We start from the raw sequence: 9,159 nt of genomic DNA, 5'->3' as shown, positions 1-9,159 counted from the left end.
GTGTACAGAATTTAAAAGGGAAATTTTAAAATGAGAGAATTGTGTATAGAATTAAAAGGGAGGCAATATACTGTGATCAGTGGGATGAAAACTACCTACCAAACAAAATGAGAATTATGTTATACTGAAATGTTTTAATAAAATTTAGGCATTTTGAAAAATTTAAACCTTTCATTACCATTTCACCTTATTTCAGTATAGATTTCAGTATTGTAATGTTGGTGAGCGTTAATGAAAGGTTTTTTTCCAGACATATGATACCAGCTCCCTTTTGATTATAGATGTTTAAGGCCTAGTTTGATTAAAACCTTAGCCAAACACAAAATTTTCTAGAGAACTGACATGAGAATCTCAAACTCAATTATTGAACCAAAGCTTATTCACCCCAAATATTTCACCAATACAAATATGTACCCTATTGAACTAAGAAAGGAATTATATTACTAACCAGCAGAGGGAGCCAAGTCAGTCCTGAAAGATAGGAGTGTAAAGAAAGACCACATGACTTCCTGTTGTGAGTTTGTTGTGGCAGCTGTTCAGTTTAGTCTACCAAAAAGCCAAGTAGAAGGCTAAGAAGGCTACCAATGTATCAGATGTGGATAGGGTGACAATTCTGTCAAAATTACGTTGCAGGAAGCAAACTGAAAGGAAACACTTATGCTTAAGTTAAGGGCAGCCTTGCGAAGAATGTGTAGCATAAAAGAGAATTCTTTAAAAACATGTTAAAAACTAAATGAGTAAAATACGCAAACTAACATTGGTTTTCTTTCTACTATAGGTAGTGAAACTTAGGTGGATCAGAACAAAGCAAAGCTTATTAACCATTAAGCAGAAGCAATTCAAGTAGAAATATAAAAGTGGAAATGTCTCGGTATTATAACCTAAGATGGAAAACCAAAGAAAATAGTACCTAGGGCCATGATGAATTACTCACTAGATATAACAGTAAACCATTTCTTAATAATTCCATTTTTATTGAAAGCTGAAATTAGTCTCTAATAGGCACATTATAAAATGATCAAGTTGGCAGAAATAGATTGATCTTACATTAAAATTGTATGTACTTTGATAATCTAAAAAACAAAGGATAAATTTTAATAAAGAATGATTACAGTGAATTAATATGAGGTGATTTTTCACTTTAAAAATAAAAAATAGAATTGTTTCCATTACCCTTTATAAACAAAACAAAAAGTAATACCTTGATTTGTGACATGTTTGGAGGAATATAGTAGCTAAATGACAGTTGTACTGTCAGCTTATTTAATATATTCTAAGTACCTCAAAATCTCCGATAGAATGATTATTCGAAATAAATTTGTAAGAGCTGGGTGTTAGCTAACTGTATTAAAATTTAAAAATTTAAAGGTCCAAACAATTTTAGTTTAATAAACTAAATAATGGTAGTCTAACTGCTTACTCATTGTAAGGTTTGTGGAAACATACTGTCCAAAGCATAGAAGGACAATGGATTCAGGGAGATTTTAGCTATAGGTATATTTACTTATGTGTTTGTTCATTCTAAAAATATACTTCTTGAACACGTACTATCTCCACAGGACATGGAGCATGTATTCATTCTTACATCTTGTTGAAAGATTTAATTTCATTAATATTATGTGAATAGTCATAGAAATTCAATATGCAGCCCATTGAATCCAAGGAGATGGCACTTAGAAGAAAATCATTTAATATTGAGTACTAGAAGGTAGACTGTAAACCTCCGTAAGTTCTTTTATAATACTACATTATACTGACATTATATATTGTCATCTGGTGTCAAATCAGTTAATCACAGCAATAATATCCAATAAGTAAAATTCATCTAATAGCAGCTGTAGAGACATTTTAGTGCCAAAAAAGAATTCAACCAGTATTACTGCGAATTATGTGCTTCTTTTACACATAAGTTGCTATAAATTTGGGCTATTAGAATTGCATAAACTGACTTCCGTGGTGGAGCAGTGGTTAAGAATCCAACTGCCAATGCAGGGGATACGGGTTCTATCCCTGGTCTGGGAAGATCACACATGCTGCAGAGCAACTAAGCCCGTGAGCCACATCTAGTGAAGCCCGTGCTCCGCAACAAGAGAAGCCACTGCAATGAGAAGCCCGCGCACTGCAATGAAGAGTAGCCCCCACTCGCCACAACTAGAGAAAGCCTGCGCGCAGCAATGAAGACCCAACACAACCAAAAATAAATAAATTAATTTTTAAAAAATGCATAAACAGCCTGACCTTTTAATTATATTTTAAATTTTGTTAGTGTTTTCACCCATGGGAAATGCTATACTGATCTTTTAAAAATTTCATTAATAAAGTGGCAGTAGCTTTGCCATGAACCATTTTTTATTGATAAGCATAATAATGGGTTAATTCATCAAAATTCAATAAAAACTATTAACTTTGTCACCAAAGTCAACATTTCAGAGTCTATAATACGTAGTATGTTTTTCTGCTTTATCTAGTTTTTATTTAATATCTAAAGCTCTGTAAAGATAAAACCAAAGGAAGGAAAGAAAATAGCTCATACCTTATCTTATTCCAGAGTAGGGAATGGTGACAGATTAAGAAAAGCACCCAAACAGTGACTTCCAGTGAACAAAATGAGGTCTGAGTAAAGAATTTTGCTTTCCCTAAAAAAAATTAAATACAACATTTTAGTCAGGAATTTATACCCACACATGAATACTGTTTTTAACGCTGCACTTGAGACATTTGAAATATTTTTTTTTCTCTTTGAAAAAACAACACCAAAATCCAAATTGCTTTAGTAGTCATGTTTATAGTTTATCATCTTCTTTTGGTCTTACACTGTTGAATTCTGCATCTCTTCTAAAGCACCTCTCTGGTGTAGCCTTCTCGCTATTGCCTTCTTCCTAATTCAGTCATCAACATTCATTAGCTTTCTCCAATATATTCAGCTGATTTCTCATGATCATATCCAGACAAACTATGTTACTTTTGCTTTATGTAAGGAGAAATAGCTTATTATGAATTTAGAAGAGCTATAGTAGTACTTGACAATACTTTATATATGCAAAAGTATTTTTAATTTGAAGAACTTACTGCACATCTTGTAGGCGTTATGTAAAAAATTTTAATGTCTTTTGTTTTAGTTTAGAATTAATAATGATTTAATGTTTAATCTTGTGTTTACATTAAATATTTTGGGCTTTAATTCTCCCTATAATATTCCTGTAAAAACATCATGGTTGTGAAATCTCGGTTTAAGAAATGCTCATCGGAAAACTGGTTTGAAATTATTCTGATTACAATGTAACTATTATATTCAGTATGGCAAGAGTTAAGTGTGACCTCTGAATAAATGTGTTTTTAATTCTGAGTATCAGAAGACAAGGTGCTTCTTAAAGAAATTTTGAATTTGTATATCCAAAGTTAAGAGATAAGTGTTTTTTACTTACATTTACAACATTTTTACTGTAGAGCCTTCATTTGACAAGCATGTACCCAGCACCTATCTACTGGAAACAGTAAATCCAAATGAATAACCTTGTCTGTTTCTTCATACAGCTCACAGCCAAAAGGAAGACTAGATCAAATACCCTTAAAACAGTGAAATAAATGACTATGAGTTGTATCAAAAGTGCTATGAAAGTACTAAAGATACCTGGAGGTTTTGAGAAAAGCTTCACAGGAGAGGTAAAATTTGAACATTAGTGGAGGAGAAGTAATTTTCCAGGCAAAGAAAGACAGGAAGAAAGGAAATCAACCATTCTAAAGAGGGAGACGAACATATAAAAAGGTATAAAATTGGGAGATTGGGATTGACACATACACACTACTATATATAAAATAGATAACTAATAAGGACCTACTGTATAGCACAGGGAACTCTACTCAATACTCTGTAATGACCTATATGGGAAAAGAATCTTAAAAAGAGTTGATATATGTATATGCATAACTGATTCACTTTGCTGTACAGCAGAAAGTAACGCAACATTGTAAATTAACTATACTCCAATAAAAATTTTTTTAAAAATAAAAAGGTATAGATGCATAAGAAAGTTCCTTGTATTTCATAATCTGAAAATTGGTTTGGTTAGAATGCAGGTTAGGTAAGGAGTCTGGGATCTGCTTACTCCAGTATAAAGTGTTTGGATTTTATCCCACACTCAACAGGTAAACATTAAAAAATTACACCCAAGATAATATGATAAAATTTGCATTTCAGAATCACTCTGCAAATTAACATTAAAAAGTACCTGTTGCATTAGAAAAAAAATAAAAGTATGAACCTGCAAGTTTCATACTATTTAGAAATATATTCTGAGTATTCATACTCTTTGTACTCATACTCTTTGACACAGAGCTTTCTCACTTGGACTCTTGATGTGGCTTTTTAAATTTCAATTAAAGCAGAAAGAAACTTAGGAAACTGAATGAAGGAAAGATGCTATGTGAGGGAGGCTGGAGAAACGTGAATAAGAAAGCTAATGTAATTGTTCAAGTGAGACAATGAAGGCTGGGTTATGGGAGCATGGCTAGACGGAGGTAGATTTGAAAGATAAACTAGAATTGAGGACTCCTTGAACCAATGAATGTGTAAAGTAAGATAAAGTGGGGAAGGGAGGTCTCAAGGATTACTGACAATTCAGATTTAGTTCTTTAAAAGGGCTCTGGTGTCAATAAATGAGATAATACATACAAGAGAAAGTGCAGGCTGAGAGCAGAGAGGAGTAAGAATAAATTTGGGTTAAATTAAATCTGAGTTGCCTATTAGACTCCCAGTAAGAAATATCCAATAGGCAGCTGAAAATATGTGTGGATATTTGGGAGCTAGGGATAAAGACGTGAGAGTCATCTTCATATAGATGATAGTTGAAGCCACAGAGTTGAACCCAGGGAGAGTTTATAAAATAAGAGCCAAAGAATTATAAGGACTATGAAGGAAAAAGCAAGCTACCAAAGTCTGCTATGGTTTAATAATCCACCACTTTCCCCTAAAATATTTGAAAAGAACCCTTTTTATTTATAACACACTTAGTTAAATATTATAACAGATGCTTGGCTTTAAAATCAATAACCTATAAAATATTACCTAATCTTGGAAGTATTCAATTACTGTCTCTTTCTCTTACATTTTACTTGGAAATGGGAGAGTAAGAGAACAGAGGTTGCTTTCTTAAAAGAGAATAATAGAAAAGGTTAATGACATTTTATTTCTAAGAAGCAAATTCTTCTTAACATTATATAATATTTACAACTCAGATCTAGAAAGTTTAGTAACAGCGTCCAAACTTTCCAAGGAGTTTCTGCTATACTAGCCCCAAGGTGCCACTCCAGTCCAATCTGCAAACCTATCTACCTGACTATTCTTGCTGTTTTCACTTAGATCATTCCTTCTTAACCCCTGTTTCTCTTACGACTAACCCTCTCATAATATCTATCTAGTCATCATCGGTTTCCACTGTCTCCATACATTTTGATTCTTTTAGTCAAGGGTAATATCACAGTCTTCGTTGTTCCTGCCACCTAATTTAGTAAGACAGAAAACTAGCATAACAGGGTTGAAATGAAGATTATGCAAACATAGCATAGTCTAGAGATATCCATTTTTTCAGTAGTGAAACACAACAATCAGAAATCCATAGGGCTTCCCTGGTGGCACAGTTGTTAAGAATCCGCCTACCAATGCAGGGGACACAGGTTCGAGGCCCAGTCTGGGAAGATCCCACATGCTGTGGAGCACCTAAGCTCGTGTGCCACAACTACTGAGCCTGCGCTCTAGAGCCCATGAGCCACAACTACTGAGCCCGGCTCCACAACTACTGAAGCCCGTGCGCCAAGAGCCTGTGCTCTGCAATAAGAGAAGCCACCGCAATGAGAAGCAAGTGCACCACAACGAAGAGTAGCCCCCGCTTGCTGCAACTAGAGAAAACCCGCGCACAGCAACGAAGACCCAACGTAGCCAAAAATAAATAATGATAAATAAAATTTTTTTTTAATCTTAAAAAAGAAGAAATCCATATATCTCTGGGCCACATACATTTTAAATCATAACAATAATGGAATTATAATCTATTAACTTTTCAAAAGTATTTAGCTTTATAGTGTCCAAATAGTTTACTCAGCTTTCTTCATATAATAGTCCAATTATGGGCCATTTACTAGTCTTCAATCAATTTTAAAAAGTCAATGAGAATATTATTATACATCAGATCAAACTGTGCTCTCAAGAACAAAGGGCTGTTCAAGAAATGGTACTGGGACACTGAGATAGCCACATGCAAAAGAATGGAGTTGGACCCTTACTTCATACCGTATGCAAAAATTAACCCAAAATGCATCAATGACCTAAATGTAAGAGCAAAACGTATAAAACTCTTAAGAGAAAACACAGAGGGCAATCTTTATGACCTTGGATTTGGCAAAAGATTCTTAGATATGAGAAAAAAGCACAAGCAACCCCTCCCCCCAAAAAAAGATAACTTGGATTTCAAAATTAAAAACTCTTGTGCTTCAAAAGACACAATCAAGAAAGAAGATGGGGGAAAAAACCCATAGAATGGGAAAAAGTACTTGCAAATCATATATCTGATAATGGATCTGTATCTAGAATATATAAAGAACCCTTACAACTCAATAATAAAATAACGAATAACTTGCTTTTAAAGTGGGTAAAAGATCTGAGTAGATATTTCTCCAAAGAAGAAAAACAAATGGCCACTTAGCACATAAAAAGATGCTCAACATCATTAGTCACCAGAGAAATGCAAATCAAAACCACAATGAGATACTACTTCAAACCCACTAGAATTGCTAGAATAAAAAAGTCAGATAATCGGACTTCCCTGGTGGTCCAGTGGTTAAGACTACACCTTCCTTCCAATGCAGGGGTTGCAGGTTCGATCCCTGGTCGGGGAGCTAAAATCCCACTTGCCTTATGGCCAAAAAAACCAAAACATAAAACAGAAGCAATATTGTAACAAATTCAATAAAGACTTTAAAAATGGTCCACATCAAAAAAAAAATCTTTAAAAAAAAAGTCAGATAACAAGCATTGGCAAAGATGTGGAAATATTGGAACGCTTATACACTGCTGGTGGGAATGTAAAAAAGTGCCGCTGCTTTGGGAAACAGTCTGGCAATTCCTCAAATGATTAGGCCTCTAGTTACCATATAACCTAGCAATTCTACTCTTAGGTATACCCAGGAGAAATGAAAACATATGTCCGCCCAGAAATTTGCACACAAATGTTTATAGTAGCATTATTCAGAATCACCAAATGGTGGAAACAACCTAAATGTCCACCAACTGGCAAATGTGTAAAAAAGATGTACTATATCCATACAATGGTGTATTATAGGGAAATCTATAAAGGGGCATAAAGTAAATTAGTAGTTGCTTAAGAGATGTGGGTGTCAGGAATGAGTGAATGGGAAGGGTGATAGTTAAAGGGCATAGGGTTTCTTTTTTGTGGAGAAGAAAATATTCTAAAATTAACTGTGGAAATGATTGAACATATCTGTGAATATACTAAAAACCATTTAATTGAACACTTCAAGTGCATGAATTGTATGGCATATGAATTCTATCTCAATAAAGATGCTAAAAATTATAAAAAACAAAACAAGGACTCTATACAGAGAGGACACATCTCAATTTTCACTCCAGGTTTATATTACTGAAAGGGGCCCTCAGATTTGATTTCCATGGTTTCAGGAAAGGGAATATAATACACATTAACAGAGGTGCAAGACTTGTATATTCCAAGAATTTGGCCACAGAGCCAGAAATTTCATAAGAGTTACTTATGATGTATATATTCATCCTCAATATCCTAGAGATTCTAAGGGTTCTTCGTGGACATAGTTTGCTTTCAGCATAATCAGTACTTCTTTAAGTACAGCGATGTTACAAGGCAGAGGCTTAAAAAATTCAAATACGTCACTCTAAAGTCAGCTGCAGAAACAACGCATAATTCATGCTAATGAAAATTTGTGAATTTCTTTAGAAATCTTGATTTTATTTCTACTAAATAGCTCAGCAGTTCTACAAATTTTGTGATTCCATTTAGCACAAGGCAGTTCTGATATGGGACATGAATGCACACTCCAAGTAACATCTACCCACTCCCCATGTTCTGGTTTGAATATTAATAAGTATAGTTCTTTCACCAACTCATCAGTTCTTTTATTTTTTTCTCTGCAGTCTCAAGTTCAGTATATTCAGTTACCCTGCTTGCAATACCAAACAAAATATAATCATGTTAGCTATTTGGGCTCTATTATGCACTGAATGTTTGTGTCCTTCACCAAAATTCATATGTTGTAGCCCTGACTCTCAATATGATGGTATTAGGAGATAGGGCTTTTGAGAGGTAATTAGGATTAGATGAGGGCGTGAGGATACAGCCCCTATTATGAGATTAGTGCCCATAACACCCCTCCCTTTCATCTCCCAGGCACCCCACCAATTCAGTCAACCACCAAATCTTCACTTTGTCTTCAAAGTACCTGCTGAAGCTGTCACTTCTCTGTCTCCAGTCTTAGTCACTAGTTATCATTGGTAGCCAGAAGTGATTGCCATCTTTTCTCACCTGTTACTGCAACAGCTTACTTTCTGGGCTTCTGGCATCCACAATGACCCCGCTCCAACTCTTTCTCCTGCCGCCACAGCAATCTTTTGAAAACATAAATTTGATCATGTAAGCCTCCTGCTTAAAAATCTTTAAATGGTTCTCATTACTCTTAAGATAAAGATTAAAATTCTTAATGTGGAGCAAGGCTCTGCATAGTGTGCCCTTGCCTACCTTTCCAGCCTCATCTCACATTAATCTCTACCTTGCAATCTGTGCTTTAGGCACCCTGGCTCTCTTCCCAGTGCTTTGAACGATACCGTGCTCCCTGCTGCCAAGGACCCCACAATTCCTTTCCTTTAGGGCACTAATATCAGTTTGCATTTATACATTTACTGGTATGATTATTTGATTTATGTCTGCCTTTACCACCTAAACTGTGAATTCCACTACAGCAGGGACCATGGCTGGTTTACCAGCACCTAACAGAATATATACTTGATAAACATTCACTGAATGAATAACTGAAAAATAAATGAATGAAAAAAAACTAGATGATCATATTCACTAAAATAAGTTACAGATAAAATTCTAAATTTTAAATGTAAAAACA

This window comes from Monodon monoceros, unplaced genomic scaffold (assembly GCF_005190385.1).
Source record: "Monodon monoceros isolate NGI ecotype Baffin Bay Population unplaced genomic scaffold, NGI_Narwhal_1 Super_Scaffold_12, whole genome shotgun sequence".
Lineage (NCBI taxonomy): Eukaryota > Metazoa > Chordata > Mammalia > Artiodactyla > Monodontidae > Monodon > Monodon monoceros.
The sequence above is the reverse complement of the archived record's forward strand: the minus strand, read 5'-3'. Positions refer to the sequence as shown.